Consider the following 17,012-nt stretch of genomic DNA (forward strand, 5'->3'; position numbering starts at 1 on the left):
AATATCGAGAGGATTACGAAGAGACATTTGCACCCGTGGTAAAATACACATCCATTAGATTGCTAGTAACAATTGCTGCTTCAAGAAAATTAGATGTGAGTCATCGTAAGCATTCCTTTATGATATTATTAAGGAAGATATATACATGAAACAACCACTGGGTTATGAAAAACCAGGTCAAGAAACATTGGTGTGTAAACTACAGAGAAGCATATATGGGCAGAAACAAGCAGCAAGGGCTTGGAATGAGAAATTGTACATATTTCTTGTAAAGGAAGGATTCAAACAAAGAGAAGCTGACCCCTGCTTATATACAAGGCTCAGAGATGGCAGGTGGACATATATACTTACATATGTGGATGATCTGATCATTTGTCATCAAGATAAGAAAGATCTTGATAAGCTAGTGGAAATGTTAAATAAAGAGCTGGAGATTAAGGAACTGGGAGAAATCTATTATTTAGGAATTCAAATTAAAAGGTGAAAAGATGGAAGCTTTACTCTCAATCAAAAACAAAAGATAACAGACTTAGTAGAATGTCTTGGTCTAAAAGAGGCAAAGAAGGCAACCACCCTGATGGAAGTGGGTTTTCTAAAAGAAAAAGAGGACAGTGAATCTCTACAGGACAATTAAAAATACAGAATAAGAATTGGAGAGCTCTTATACATATCTAACATCTCACGACCAGATACTGCAGTAGCAACTGGTATAATGTGTAGAAGGGTGGACTCACCAACAAAAAAGGACTAGAATGCAGTGAAAAGGATTGGACACTATTTAAAAGGAGCAGCAGATCTGGAATTGCCGTTGCTGGCATGCAAGGATCCTAAATTGGTAAGTTACATGGATGCTAACTGGACTGAAGACGAAAGGACAGAAATCAGCTAGTGACTATGCATTTTTCTATGGAGTAGGAGTAATTACTTGGATGAGTAGAAAACAGTTAATTGTGGCTCTTTCCTCCACTGAGGCTGAATACATTTCTGTAGCACAAGTGTGTCAAGAAATAGTGTGGTTGCATAGGCTTCTTGAAGACTTTAAAATAAATGAAGCAAAGCCAACCATAATGTATGAGGATAATCAAAGTTGTATCCTCTTTACACAGAGTGAGAAATTCAGACATAGAACCAAATGTATTGACACAAAATATCATTTGGTGAGGGACTTAGAAGAAAAGAACTTAATTCATGTGAAGTACTGTGCATCAGAAGAAATTAGAGTGGGCACTCTCACAAAACCCTTGTCAAAAAATCAATCTGAGAACTTGTGAGAAACATTAGGACTTGGAATTCAAGAATGAGACAATGAGGTTGTTCACATGATTGGGCAGGCGGGGCAGCAGGTGGGTGGGGTCGGGAAGGAGGCTGGTTAAACTCACCTTCCCCCCAGATGAGCATGTCACTGTTGCTAGGAGCATGGACTGAGCTCCCAGATGATCCATACTGTGTGGTACAGTGCAGTGTTCCAGAGGCTGGGATGACACAATGCACCACACAATATGCAAAGTGAATTGGCAGGTTCCCCAAGGAGACAGTTGCTCTAGGCACCCATCTCTGTGTCTGCTGGGGCTGAACATTGCCCCAGAGAACACACAATCCCAGAGCCCAGGTTAAGGGCTCACTTGAGCACTTAACCCTGGTTAAAAGCCAGGTTTCAAGCGGGGCTGGGTGGCATTTGCTTGCCAGAATCAGGCCCGATCCTGGCAGTTCTCACATTCAGCCTAACCCAGGCTGGGCTTCCCTAGCATGGGTCAGTGTGTGCATGAGAACAGCCTCAATAAGAAGGGGAAAGTTGGGATTTCCCCATAGACATTGTCTCTGTTCTGGTCGAGGACACGCTTGTCTATGTGTGTGTGTCTGTGTTCAGGCATGGGCGTGGAGTCTAAGTTTCAGTTTTGTCTTCCTGCTTGCTGTCTTGAATTTTAAAACTGAGGAGTTCTCCCTCTCTCTGCATGTTAGTTTATTGTTTTCTTAGCCTAAGTTTAATTAGTAATAAATATCAAACACTTGTTTCTCATTTAAAGTAAGCTTCCTGTGTAATCACTTCTACAAGATAAGTAATTACCCTGCAACATCAGCCGCCCCTATTTACTAGGGACAGTCCTTTTATTCTGGAATCTGTCCCTGATCAGTAGCTGTCCCAATTTTGTCCCAATTTTTGCCTCCTGGAGATGCCTTGTTTGATTCCCCCCCCCCATCTGAGTTGATAGAGCTGTCATTCTTTAGGATTCAGTTCCCTCCCAAAGCAGTGGTGGCTGGTACAGGTGGATTAGGCGGGGATGGGGGTGGGAAATGAGTGGCAGGTGAGGCTCATTGGCACTTCTCTCGCCCTGTCCCAGCTGCTTCTCTGTCTCCCACCTCTCCCCATTGCAGAGTTAATCCCGGGTGCACTGGCAGGTGTTCCCTGGGTTGGGAAATGCATTTCTTCACCTTCAGCTTTCTTTCCGCCCCACCCCGGCCCACCAGTACCAGCCTCCACTGCCCCAAAGTATCTAGAAATTACATCTCCAAGTGGGTGGGTGGCTGCATTGTGTCTCTAGAGCACTTGCATGTGATTACTCCCATGGGGGTCGTGGAGGAGTATTCCTCAAAGGCTGAAACTCCAGTTGACTCAGCAGAACCACAGGCCTGCAGGCCCCTCTACCTCCTTCCCTCCCTCCTCCTGATGAAGCCTCTGAGGCTACTGAAGTTGAGGTGCCTGCCCCAGATCCCCCAAAGCAACGTTTGGCCAGAGTACAGGCTCAGAGGGAGGAATGCCAGAGGTCAGAGGTCAGAATGCCCCCCGTCGCCATCGGCGCCCCCCGTCAGCCACCTCCTCATCATCATATTTAATCATGAGAAACAGCCCAAGTAGTCGTAAGCTGTGAAGATACACCTTTCTTCCGCTCATATCTGGAGACCCAGGTTTGAGAACCCTAGTCTATGCCACTTGTCAGCAGCTCTCCAGGGATTTTCCCCAAGCCTATTTTGGATTACCAGAAATCAAACCTGAGCTCTTCTGCATACAGAGCATGTGCCCTAAGCTATGTCCTTTCTTGCTTTTCTGGAGTATGTTTCCAAGATATGATTTGTTTTAATTGTGCCTTCTCTGTAATCTGAAATTCTCAGTCCCCGCTAACCTTTTATAGATCAGGCAGGCATAACCTGCGAACCACCAAACTGAAAGCAGCCTCCTAGCTATGCATGGTGACCAGCCAGGAACTTGGTAAATCTCCTGCTGTGGCTGCAAAGACAGGGTGCTTGGCAGCCTCCTAGCAGGCCACCATATATGGCTGGGTGGACTGTGTTCAGCTTGTGCAGGCCTGCTACAAACTGCACTATATGACACCTTTGTACTCTGTATTGATTGATCTGGAATTTCCAGGTAGTTATTCCAGGTAAATGAATCCCCACTCCATCCATAAAGACAACAATTTAGAGAACCTTTCCCTGCTACAGGAAGTCTGTTTGGTCCCCTCTTTGGTAGTTTTCCATCACCAGCTGACAACTTTATACAGGGAGACCCGAGTTCAAATCCCTATTCAGCCATGGAACTCACTGGGTGACTCTGGGCCAGTTGCTTATCTTTAGCCCAACCTACTTCACAGGATTGTTGTGAGGATAAACTTAATCATGTACACTGCTCTGGGCTCCTCAGAAGAAAAGTGGGGTATAAATATAAAAATAGAAATTAATAGAAATAAGATGTTCTGTGTGTTTGCACTTTTGTCGTTTGTCCACTAGACTGTTGGGGTGTTCTTGTTTGGAGGTTTTAAATGGGATTTTCTCACTGTTTCTCTCTAATTTATGTTTGAGATTGTCCTGTGGTTTTTTATGTTTTGCGTTAGAAGCGTTGAGCACATCTAGGTTAGAAAGGAAAAGCAGTATATAGAGGGAGGAAGGAAGGGCTGGTTCTCGGGATTAGATGTAAAGAGGTTCTGGATCTGTGCATGCTCTCAATAATCAATCCTCTGGAGTTGTAATCCAGCATCTGGAGACCCACCTGTGAGAACCCCTGGTGTAGACAATACTGAATTAGATAGACCTATCATCTGACTCAGTGGCCACTTTCACATGGAACCATGGGTCCAATAGACCTGCAGTTCTGCTCCCCACTCCACCCCGCTCTCCCATACAAATTCAGACATCACAGAGAGCTCTCTCTCTGCAGTCAGCAAGATTGCCGAGGAGGCAGAACTGGCTGCCTGGGCTTCCTCTTTTACTGATAGCAGCTGGAGCGAGGGAGGAGCTTCCTCCCTCAACTCCAGTTGGTAGACAGCAAGACTGTGGTGCCGTGTTTGGATGAAAGACTGGCACCACTAAACCAGAGGTCCAGGCTGCAAAACTCACTACAAACCAAAGGTACAAATCAGAGTCTGGGGAGGGGAACCGTGGATCCATTTTCTTTCACAACTGCAGTTGCCCACATTCAAATGTACACAAATTGAAACTGAAGGCACCTTCAGCTCTGCTATCGTGATCCATGCATATATGGTCTGTATAAAGCAACGGCATATGCTTGTATATAAGAAAGTCTCTGTTTCCCAGTCAAGGACCAAAGAATGCAAAACAGAAACTTAAGCTTTCTGTTGCCAAGTTAGTTGGGTGGCATGACATGAAATACCGCCGTGAAAGAAAAAGATATTTCACCTGGGCTCCAGTTTGTAAGTTTTTTGGGAGCTGAGAGTTATGGGGAGAGAAGGAAAGAGAAAAAGGAGAAGAAGGGAGAGAATGAAAGAACAGTTTTTCTTTTCACTATGAAGAAGTGTGGTACAGGGATTACTATATTTATTTCTGTGTTTTCTAGCACTGAATGTATTTCCACACATCATTATAAAAGTAGGACTTTGGTACACACTCCAAATAGAAAGGCAAACATTTGCCAGCACAAGAGCAGCAGCTTCTAGAACAGTAACATCTGACTCAAATAGGTTAAATGTAGTGGGGTGGGAGGCAGGGGTGTATCTAGGGGTAGGGCAGGCAGGGCACGTGCCCCGGGCGCCACTTGAAGGGGGTGCGCCATTTTTCTAATTTTTTTAAAAAAAATTAAAATGGCTGCTGAAAACAAAATGGCCACCACGCATGCTCAAATGGCCTCTGTGAGGCCCTAGGCCATACCAGGCCTCGCAGAGGCCATTTGAGCATGCGCAGTGGCCATTTTGTTTTCAGTGGCCATTTAAAAAAATTTTTTTTAAAAAAAAATGGCCACCGCACATGCTGAAATGGTCCCTGCGAGGCCCTAGAGGCCAGAGAGGGGAAGAGAAACCTTTGCAGACCCCCCTCCCCCACAGCCTTTAGGAAGCCCCCTGAAGGGGCTACAGGTAATTTTTTTAAAATTAATTTTTGTATTAAAAATTTTAAAAATATATTTTAAAAAAAAATTTAAAAAAATTAATATAATATAAGTCACTGTACACATATTCAGTTTGGCACTATGTACAGAGAATCAGATGGGTGTCAGATGTTTGTACAGGGGGCGCAATTTCAGTGCTTGCCCTAGGCACTATTTTCCCTAGATACGCCTCTGGTGGGAGGTGTGACTCCAGAGAAGAAAACACTGGGAGTGCATGCAGGAGGGCCAAATTCGGGTTTCAGGGGTTGCTCAGCAAAGTGCCCTCCATGGACGCACACACCCCACCCCACCTGGGTGGGCTCTAAGAGGATGGCTCCGCCAGCTTCAAACAAAAGCTATGAGCACAGAGGAGTCGACAGTGGTCCATTCCAGGTCCATAGACAGCTGGTGGCATGGCGTGTACCTGCCACATCAAAAAATTCTCTTTCCTCCCCAGGCTCACTGACTGTTTTCACTGAACATTTTATAACCTGCCTCCTCTGACTTTGGCAATCCCCCTCAAAAAAATTTGAGGCTGGTTACAGGCCTCGTCCATTCTGAGGATCCTGGGCCTTGCCTTTGGCACTGCCCAAAGATGTCAATTCCAGTCCTATATGCAGGCAAAACTGGGGAGGATCTAAACTATGCTCTGTTCACATTTATTACTTTAAATCTTAGAACAGAGCAAAACAATTCCATCTTGTCACACACAGTCAAGAAAACAGAAGAAGCCGAGAATGCCGTAGTGGGGACTAATTCAATTTTTATTGTGGCATCCAGTAATGGCTGGTGAGGGCAATACCTGGGGTGGGGGGCGGTGAGAGGCACATTTAAAAATAAATAAAAAGTTCTAGCATATGGACTAGGAGAGGGTGAGGGTGTGCATTAGCATACCTATATAACAACTGTGGCTCAACACCTCTGCAAAAGGAAGTACCTGTCTAATGAGCCACTTCCTGTTTCAGAGGCTGTCTTCCTATTATGTTGCTGTAGTGGCAAGTAAGTTCCCTGGATACACCATTTATACAACTGTTGTGTCTAGTGATCTTTGCCATCAAACATGCACTTACTACATATTGTTTTAAAAGATCCCACTCCTAGAGTAATTGTTTGTGATAGCTGTTATTGTTAAATAAATAATAATGTCTCAAGAGCCTATAATAACCAGATATTATAAAATATAATATCAAAGAGGGTCCAAAATATAATACAGTACACATCTTATAATATTTAAACATCAATGTTTATATTTCCTGTACTTTTATAAGAAAAATATTGCAAACTTCAGAGCTTGTCCCATATTGTCCGTATTTGCATGTAACGTGAAAACGTGGGTTCAATGGACCCATGGTTCCGCTCCCCTCTCCCTACACTCTTCTGTCTGAATTCGGACATAACGGACAGAAATTTCTCTGCAGTCGGCGAGACTGCAGAGAGAAGGGGGAACTAGCTGTGTGGGCTTCCTTCTTGCTTGAAGGACAGCTCGCACAGCCAATCATGGTCGGAGTTGAGGGAGAAGCTTCCTCCCTCAACTCCAGTTGAAGGGGACGCAGCCTGTGGTTCCGCTTTTGGATGCAATGCCAGCTGCGTCCAACCTCTGGTTGTGGCACTGAAACTCACTACAACTTGAAAGTTCAGACTGGAGTAAGAAATCGGAAACCTCGGGTATGTCACCATGCCAGACCACATTTGCAGTCATTCACATGTAATGCCCTGGGAACCTCTGGCCCATTCAACTCCAGTTCTGCTTTAAGTGCAAATGCGGCAATAATCTCTTTATAGGGAATCAAACACTAAAAAGGGTGCTGCCACTTTCTGGATGCTATGAAGAGCAGGGCCTTTACAGTGATGGCACCTGGCTTCTACAATTTCATTCCAAAGACATGCCAGGTTTATTCTGTTGGCCCTTTCAGGAAACCTATGAAAATACTTCTGTTTCACCAGGCCTTGGGGCTTTCAGTGACTGGGTGCTAATATTTCTGAGGTTGACTCCTGTTCTTTGATTCTCATGTTTTACTGATTTTACTGCTCATTGTGTGTATTCATGGTTTGGTTTTTGGAATTATTGCATTTTATTAAAGTTGTAAATAATCGATTTGTTAAAAAAACAGGAAAAACATTCATAATAAATAATGAGGAGGCCTTCCTTCCTTTTCCAGATTATTTCTAGGGCAAATGAGAGCTGTTTTTGAGTGCTGATGCAGATTCATAAATGTTGAAAGGATTGGGATTAGCAAAGCCGTTGCTGATCTCTGTTATCTTTTGCTTTGGTTTCTACTGTGCTTGTTTCCCTTCCACCATTACTCATCTCCTCCACCACCCAGTTTCCACCCCCCCCCGCAAAGAAAAGTTGAAAATAAAACTGAACATAACAGCTATGTGTTTATGATGTGCAGCTCTCCCACAAGGGAGCTGTTACCTTCTTCTGATGCTTTCCTTTTTTTAAAAAAAGAACATATTTTGTTATTTTCAGCAGTCTATTACCTCAAGCATGATAAAAACATGGGATATTGTCAGACTGTGTTCTTGTTTATACCATATATATATATATATATATATATATATATATATATATATATATATAATGCCCATTCCAGAACAAAGTGTTTTATATGATTCATCTCTATCTCCTCAAGATGGCTCTGGAAACCACATTCTCACCACCACCACCACCACCACCACTACCACTCTGCCCTAATCCTGATCCCATAGTTCCTAGCAGAATTCATCACACAAGTGTAACTGGAAATCCTGGGCCGGTTCACACATGCATACCCATCCCCTGACAACTGCAACATCAAACAATGTGTGAAAGGATGGTCTCAGACCTCACACCACAGACAGCACTTTCATATCACTGAAGGTCCTCCTACTCTCATACAAACCTGCCTGGGCAGAGGCTAGTATCTAAGCATTCCTGACATCAGAGGTAAGCTGAATGGTGATTGGACACAGGGCCTCTGCAGTGGAGGCACCCTGTTTATGGAATGCCCTCCTCTGTGGGGCCTTTCTTTGTTAAGTTTCAGGCACCAGGTTAAGACCTTCTTATTTGCCTAAGCCTTTTAAACACATTTTGTGAACAGTGAGTGGACAGTGGGTCTCTTATTTGCTGAGAAATGTTTGTACAGACTCTTTTATTGTCCCATCTGGTGTTTTTATTCTTTTTATTGCTGATGCTGCTGTTATTTCTGACCTGCTGTTGTGTGAGTTTGATTTTAATTGTTATGTGTTGTTTGTACTGATGTTTGCCGTTAGCCACCTCGTACTGACAAGTTTAGGATGCACATTTTTGAAACAGGCTCACCACAAATGTGGCGTATAGTGGGACATTCAAATCATGGGCCATAATAATGGATTTGATTTGATCTGGGACATTGTGGTGCCAACACATATCTTCCCTCCCTCCACCCTCTGGCTGCCAACTGGGTGGGTTCCACCTGGGCAGCCAGGCTGTGCCCTGAGCCGCCTCCTTACCTGACACACGTGTCACCTGACCAGTCCTTGCACACCTGCCTCACAGAAACACCAGCCTGGACAGATGTAGCCAGCCAGTCTAAGCAGCAGGAGCCAGAACAGAGATAAATCTTCCATTCGCTCCAACAGGACCTTTCTTTTCAGTACAAGCAGCAGCTGCAGGGCCTCCTTATCTAGGCTGAGAAGGTTAATGACCATGAGCCAGGAATGAAAACTGAGCCAGGAGTCACCGTCGATAATGTCCTAGAGCCATGGAGACCTTATCACACAGGCAAAACCCTAGCCAAGCAGGAAGCCTTTTATTGTCCTTCCTGTACCAGAAGGATCCAACGGCCAGCCTGGCTGGGTGGAACCAGTCCAGGTCCTGAGATCCCTTTATTCGGTGACAACCTTGCAGTTCAGGCAGTCTGCCACATGGAGCAGCTGCTCATGAAGCTGAAGATGTCCGTTTCTGCCCAGGTAGTTCCCGACACACAGAATTTGAGCCCAATATTAAAGTAAAATTGTGGGTGAGGGGCAGAAATCACCACCCTACATGTGACTAGCAGAACATAGACATAGGAATCTGCCTTATACCAAATCAGATCTACCTAGCTCAGGATTGTCTACACTGACTGGCAGCAACTCACCAAGACTTCGGGCAGGAGTCTTTCCCAGCCCTTCCAGGAGATGCTACCAGGGATTGAACCTGGGACCTTCCACATACAAAAGAGATGTTCCACCACAACTGTGTGCTGGGAGGTGGAGCAGGATGTGGGATCAGGGTCAAAGAGATGTATCATTCCACCCATTCAACCCATTATTTCTTGTGGGTTTATACCAGTTTAGTTGTACTGGTGTCTCCCCTCCACCCACCCTGCCGCAAAGAATCCAAGGAAGTGCAGTGGGGGGGGGGGTGCTGAGAATTCTGTTAGAATAAGAACATAAGAAGAGCCCTGCTGGATCAGGCCCAAGGCCCATTTAGTACAGCATCCTGTTTTACACAATGGCCCACTAGATGCTGCTGGAAGCTGACAGGCAGGAGTTGAGGGCATGCCCTTCCTCCTGCTGTTACTCCCCTGCAACTTGTACTCAGAGGCATCCTGCTTTTGAGGCTGGAGGTGGCCTATAGCCCTCCGACTAGTAGCCATTGATAGACCTCTCCCATATCTCCCCGCAGTTGTCTTTTTTCTAAACTAAATAGCCCCAGGTGTTGTAGCCTTGCCTCATAAAAAAGGTGCTCTAGGCCCCTGATCATCATGGTTGCCCTCTTCTGCACCTTTTCCAGTTCTACAATGTCCTTTTTTAGATGTGGTGACCAGAATTGTATGCAGTACTCCAGGTGTGGCCGCACCATAGTTTTGTATAAGGGCATTATAATATTAGCCATTTTATTTTCAATCCCCTTCCTAATGATCCCTAGCATGAAACTGGCCTTTTTCACAGCTGCCGCACATTGAGTCGACACTTTCAACGAGCTGTCCACCACAACCCCAAGATCCCTCTCCTGGTCAGTCACTGACAGCTCAGATCCCATCAGCATATACTTGAAGTTGAGGGGTTTTGTCCCAATGTGCATCACTTTACATTTGCCAAAACTGAACCACATTTGCCATTTTGTTGCCCACGTACCCAGTTTGGAGAGATCCTTTTGGAGCTCCTCACAATCAGTTTTGGATTTCACTACTTGAAAGAGTTTGGTATCATCTGCAAATTTGGCCACCTTGCTGCTTACCCAACTTCTAGATCATTGATGAATAAATTAAAAAGCACCAGTTGCAGTACAGATCCCTGGGGGACCCCACGTCTTGCTTCCCTCCATTGTGAAAACTCTCCATTTATACCTACCCTCTGTTTCCTGTCCTTCAACCAGTTAGCAATCCACACATGTACTTGTCCCCTTATCCCATAACTGCTAAGTTTCCTCAGGAGTCTTTGATGAGGAACTTTGTCAAAAGCTTTTTGGAAGCTCAGGTATACTATTGTCAACTGGATCACCTTTAGAATAAGTAACATTTTCCCCTCACATCATTATCCTGCTGACAGTCTCCTCTTCAAACGGATTATTTACCCCTGAATTGATAGTTTCTTTCAGATTGCAGCTTTGGGGGCAAAACAGTGGCTTTGGAGGCCGATTTTTGGTGGGGAAACACAACAAGGAGAAAGAGTTAATTTCTCCCCACTTAGCCCCATTTAGCACAGGAGGCTGGATTCGTGGCCCGTTTTTAATGAAATAAGAGGCACTCCTAGGTTGGAGCAGATTTCTATGTTTGCATACCAGTTTGATTCTGAATATAGAATCCTTCCTTCACCTTAAAAGTAAATGTCTTTCTAGGGGCCTGTTCTCTTTGCCTGTCTCCTACCTTTCCCCTCAAATGAGGTACTTGGGGGGGGGGGGGTTGTATTTTCTGCATGGGAAACCCAAAGTGCCAGAGTTGGAAAGGATTCAGCAGTGCGGAAAAAGGTTCCCAGTCTTCCAAGCTGGAAATATGAAAGCTACAGTTTGCTCAGTATAGCTTCTCGGTGTGGGACTGGCAGGACAATAAATAAAACCAGCAGCTTCTGTCTAGACCTCCCCTGCTGTTCAGGGGAAGGAGAGAGTTTGCAGTCAAGCAGCCTGCGTGGGTGAAATCCTAATAGATCCACTGACATCAGACCAGCTGGATTCACCCCACCAATGCCCCATGTCCCATCGATAAAAAGGTTTAACATTTGAACTGGCTCCCTTTTGAGATTTAAGAGCTGTAATAACTCCGGCTGTGTGCTTCCCTCCAGCACAACTACTAACGCTTGCATTAAGACAGAAAAGAGGCAAAGTTTATTATTAACTAGCAGGATGTCTGTCATCATTGTGAGTTGCTGGGTGTGGTGGAGGAAGGGGTTCTACTTTACATGGGCCCTGGAACTGCGAGAAGGGGGCAAAAAGGGGTCGCTGTGTACCCTGTCTGTGGGTGAAATAATTACGGGAGGGCATTTTCATTAACTGCAATTAGAGATCTCCACATGGCAGAGAGGAAAAACTATCTCTATAATATTGAGGGCTAAAACTAGCTATCTATCAGAGATGGAGCCATAGCTCAGTGGGAAAGGTCCTGCAGAAGGTCCTGGGTTCAGTTCCTGGCAACTCCCAAAAGGGCTGGGAAGGACTTCTGCCTGAAACCTGCTTCTAGTCACTGGAGACAATACTGAACTAGATGGACCAAGGGGTCTGACTTGGCTTAAGGCACCTTCCTAGCTTCCCACCCACCCACCCACCCACCCAGCCAGGGACAAACATTCCATACTAAGCTATCTTCTTACACTCTCCCTCCACAGATTAAATCAGCCCATGGTGGGGAATAGGATCTTGACAGTTGGCCATGGGCACAGCAAGGCTGGGGTGGACCCTGGGATAAACAAGTGGAGATGGGCCTCTGCCCTCCTCCACCACCTTCTTCAGGGAGGTGTGAGGTGGAGCAAAGAACAAGCTGTCAGCCTGCCAAGCTGCCTCCCCACACCTGCTTAGGGACCCAGGGACACATTTATGCTCCTCCCTTGTTCAATTATGGCTCCACCCCTGAAGCTGGCCCTGCCCCTGATCAGTATATGACCAACATCACTGCAGCCTGCCCTCTGCATAGAAGAAAAGACCTCACATACAGAAGAAAAGACCTCGCATACATACATGTACATGCACAGGGCTGACACAGATAGTCAGGAACCATGTCACTGTTTTCCCACTGGCAACAGAGGGCAGGGCCAGTGAGTGTGATCCTGCTCTCCTCTATGCATTGATTTTTAAAAAATGTTTCTATTTTCAGAATATCCTAAGAAGATCCTTGCTGGATCAGATCAAAGGTCCATCTTGTTTACCATCCTGTTTCGCACAGTGGTCAACCAGATGCCCTCTGGAAAGCCTGTGAAAGCAATAGCCCTCTCCTGGCTTTGCTCCCTAGAAACTGGTATTCAGCAGAATCCTGCCTCTGATCCTGGAGAAAGCAAGTAGCCATTGTGACTAGTAGCCATTGATGTAGAGATACCTAGAGATAGTGGCCGCATTCGGGTCCAATTCGGGAATTGCGGGTCCAATTGATCCACAGTTCCGTCCCCTGCCCCCGCTCTCCCATCCACATTTGGACATTAGACGAGCATCCCCTCTGCAGTCAGTGAGACTGCAGAGCGGCAGGGGAGCTGGCTGTGTAAGCTAGCTTCCTTGCTTAAAGGACAGCCCACGCAGCCAATCAGGGAGGGAAAGAGGGAGGAGCTTCCTCCCTCAACTCCAGTCCAGGTGAATGCAGCCTCCAGTGCCGCATTCAGATGAAAAGGAGGGTCCCCGGACCCTCAGTTTGGAGCAGTGAAACTGAGGGTTCAAATTGGGGTGCTGTCAGCACAACCTCAAGTCGCGCTACAGATGGGATTGCAGTTGGCTGGGTTCATAACAGTAAGGGAACCACGGGTTCCACCAACTCTGGTCTGGCAGTCCCCAATTACTTGTGAATGTGGCCAGACAGTCAGAGAGAGAGACAATGGAGAAGCATGAGAACAGGGCTCTACCAACATTCCATTGCATTGTCATGTGACTGAGAAAGGGAGCCAATAGGAAAGGACTTTGTTCTCAGTCAGCTCCCATTGAGTTCTGTGCAACCAAATAAATGGTCTGCAATCTGAGACATAGTGCAAGGTGAGAGGATACATCTGCTTCTCACTGTAGACACTGAGATTACCATTCCCGGGAGGAGCAGATTTAGTGGAGCTGGAAGAAGGACTGGAACTCTGTCCCTTCTCCTTCCCTGCCAATTAAACCTAGTGAGCCTGTAGCTATCACTTATACAGCAGCACAAAATGCTTTACATATATGTATGAACACAGGAAGCTGCCTTATACCAAGTCAGACCATTGGTCCATCTAGCTCAGTGTTATCTAATCTGAATGGGGTTTCAAGCAAGAGTCTTTCCCAGAACTACCTGGAGATGTCAGAGATTGGAAATGAGACCTTCTGAAATTGCCCTGAGCCATTTTTGGTAGGGCGGTATATAAATCACATGCATGCATGCATGCATGCATGCATACAACCCCATTACTCTGCTTCTGAGCTATAGCCTCATCCCCATCACTACTATTTCATAGGAACATAGGAAGCTGCCATATACTGTCACCATTGGTCCATCTAGCTCAGTATTGTCCTCACAGACCAGCAGCAGCTTCTCCAAGGTTGCAGGCAGGGATCTCTCTCAGCTTTATCTTGGAGATGCTGCCAGGGAGGGAACTTGGAATCTTCCGCTCTTCCCAGAGCAGCTCTATCCCCTGAGGGGAATATCTTGCAGTGCTCACACTTCTAGTCTCCCTTTCATATGCAACCAGGGCAGACCCTGCTTAGCGACGGGGATAAGTCATGCTTGCTCCATATAGAATAAGATTATGAAGCTATTCACACACGCATGCAAAACCGGGATGAGGGAGCCCAGCCGATCCTGGAGGCACCATGGCGGCAAATCCGCCTATAGCGCCTCCCTTTAAAATGAGTGAGCGCTCCCCTTAACTTTGTTTTCCGGATTGTCTGCAAGCAGCTGTGGATAGCAGACTCGGGGGGGGGGGTCCCCATAATGCACCACGCACTTGCACAGTGCATTATTAGAGGTGGGTGGGGAGATGCGAGGAGATGCGTCCCGGCACCCCGACCTTCGTTGCTGCTGGCAGCAGCCAGTGCTCATCTGGGCAGATGATCTGCCTGCCCAGGGAAGGCGGAATGATTGTGGGTTGGTAAGCTCTTTTGGGCTTCCTCTCAACCCTGTAGCCCTTTCTCACTGCTTGTGAGGAAGGGCTCATTATGTATTTATTACTTGAAAATATTTCTCCCCCGCCTTTTGACCATATGACCCCCAAGGCAACATTCAGACAATCATTTGGAACAATATAAAAACAAGCTACAACCCCCACCCTGCTGCCCAAATTAGATACAGCTACAAAACAGAGCAGCAACCTAATGACACAGCAGGGAAATGACTTGACTAGCAAGCCAGAGGTGGCCGGTTCGAATCTCCGCTGGTATGTTTCCCAGACTATGGGAAATTCATATATTGGGCAGCAGCGATATAGGAAGGTGCTGAAAGACACCATTTCATACTGTGCAGGAGGAGGCAATGGTAAACCCCTCCTGTATTCTACCAAAGACAACCACAGGGCTCTGTGGTCGCCAGGAGTCGACACCGACTCAACGGCACACTTTACTTTACTATACAAAGCAGAGCACTGTAAACAAGCAGTCTGCAACAAAAGAGCTGCCAAACACTTGGGCACATAGGACTGTTTCACCCGATTCCTAAACAATAGGAAAGGAATTGCCTGGTGGAGAGTTCTGGGGAAGAAGTTCCAAAAGCAACGTGCTACCACTGAGAAGGCCCTGTCTCTGGTAGCCAGCCACCTGTCTTCCAAAGGTGGGAGCCTCCAAACCGGGCCTCTGCTGAAGACTGTAACAATATTATTGTCAACCCCATATCATCAACCCCATACTGCAAATGAGGCATAGTGGCTCATTTGCACTATGAGCCCATGGCTGCCTGATAAGTTTGCCACTACGGTGTGACTGGAACCAGGGACTTGCTGGAGCCCAACTCACACTTGCAAGCATGATGCTAAACCTTTCCCTCCAAGTGCTCCCCCAAGTTTTTTATTTCCCACCTTCTCTGAGACTCTTGAGCTTTGTTACAGACATGGGAGAGAGAGAGCAAAGGAGGTGGTGAATACAGCTGAAAAGCAAGTCCTTAGCTAAACAGCTAATGAAGGGGAAAGATACTGAGACATCCCCCACCTTCACAATCATTTTTGTGTCAGTGACGAGAATTCTGATAGCATGCCCCTGATTATTTTCTGAGTCGCGGTTGGCTTTTCAGATAACTGATGGGAAGTAAAACCTTTACAAGTACTCCTGGAAGTAAAGGGGGGATAGGGGGGACTTCATTATGAAGTCCATCTATTGCAGGTAATAACTGCTCCAGAAATGGATATCAAACCTGAATCCGCACTGTGATCATGTGACACCAAAGACCATAGCTGATTTGCCTACCATGCTGTCCCTCTCTCAGAGTGCCAAAGTACACACATATATATATTTAGTTTTACATGTGTATCCCACTTTTCCTCCAAGGAGCCTTGAGCAGTATACATGGTTGTGTTTATCCTCACAACAACCCTGTGAGGTCGGTTAGCCTGTGAGATAAGTGACTGACCCAGAGTCACCCCATGAGGTTCATGGCTGAATAAGGATTTGAACTTGGGCCTCCCCAGTTCTAGTCCAACATTCTAATCATATGACATTAAATGTCTTTAGAAGGCACACTTAATGCAGAAGTGGACTGGAAGTGTCCCTTTTATTGTTGAAAAATAAGCTGAATGGCACCTTGCAGCACAATGAATGGTGGGCTGCAAGGGTGGCGGAGGTAATTTTCCCCTTCACTGTTTTCACCCTGAAAATCACCACGCAACTGGCATTTTGCTACAAAACCCAGCTTTCAGAGAAGTAGGGGTTGATTTTCAGGACAAAAACAGTGCTGAGGATAAATATACTAACCCCTACACACCATGCATCACATTCTCAGTGACCACTTGCCTTGTTTCTAAGCCAAGACTTGGAAGCCAAGAGTTGACTTCTTCTGGTCTACTTCCGTGTTAGCATCTTTGAAAGATGAGTTTACCATCACATGTAGCTTGGACCCAGTTACTTCAGCACTTTGTAAGGGGCTGCATTTTTTAAAGCCTACTTTCCTTAAGGAAAGTAAGCTTATGAGATCACCCAGTGGTGTGTGTGTGTGTGTGTGTGTGTGTGTGTGCGCACACACCTATCAACTTTGCAGTGTCTGGACCAATATGAACCAAATTGGGTATAGCTGTAGGGCACTTAGGGACACCTCAGTGCTTTAGTTTGTGATGGTTTCATCGACCCCAATTCAAGATGGTGGACGCATAAACGTTTGGGGAGCAAGTGGTCTAACTTGTGGACTGCCTAACCAATTTGAACCAAATTTGCAGCAGCTGTAGGTACACATAGGGACAGCTCAAAGGCATAGTTTGTAAAGATGTCAGCCGCCCCAATTCAAGATGACGGACACAGGGACACTTGAGGTGCACGTGAGCTAACTTTTAGACTACCTAACCGATTCTGACCAAGTTTGGTGCAGTTGTAGTGAGTGACACAAAGGGATAACACAGTGGTGTAGAAGATTGTGATGATGTCATCCACCCCAATTCAAGGTGGTGGATGCATGAACATTTG

The 17,012-nt window shown here is 46.0% G+C and overlaps 1 long non-coding RNA gene across 5 annotated transcripts in view; it reads right to left on the reverse strand.

Moving 5' to 3' along the window:
- The window catches only part of LOC128323329 (uncharacterized), a 130,291-nt gene that overhangs the window by 40,362 nt on the left and 72,917 nt on the right, over positions 1-17,012 (reverse strand). For 4 of the 5 annotated variants that reach the window (XR_008306208.1, XR_008306207.1, XR_008306206.1 and 1 more), the window contains one exon: positions 8,786-8,963. The exons of the other annotated variant lie outside the window; for it this stretch is intronic. This is a non-coding gene — a long non-coding RNA (uncharacterized LOC128323329). The remainder of the gene's footprint in view (positions 1-8,785; positions 8,964-17,012) is intronic. 5 annotated transcript variants of the gene reach the window in all.

This window comes from Hemicordylus capensis, chromosome 4 (assembly GCF_027244095.1).
Source record: "Hemicordylus capensis ecotype Gifberg chromosome 4, rHemCap1.1.pri, whole genome shotgun sequence".
In the NCBI taxonomy this organism is placed as follows: Eukaryota; Metazoa; Chordata; class Lepidosauria; order Squamata; family Cordylidae; genus Hemicordylus; species Hemicordylus capensis.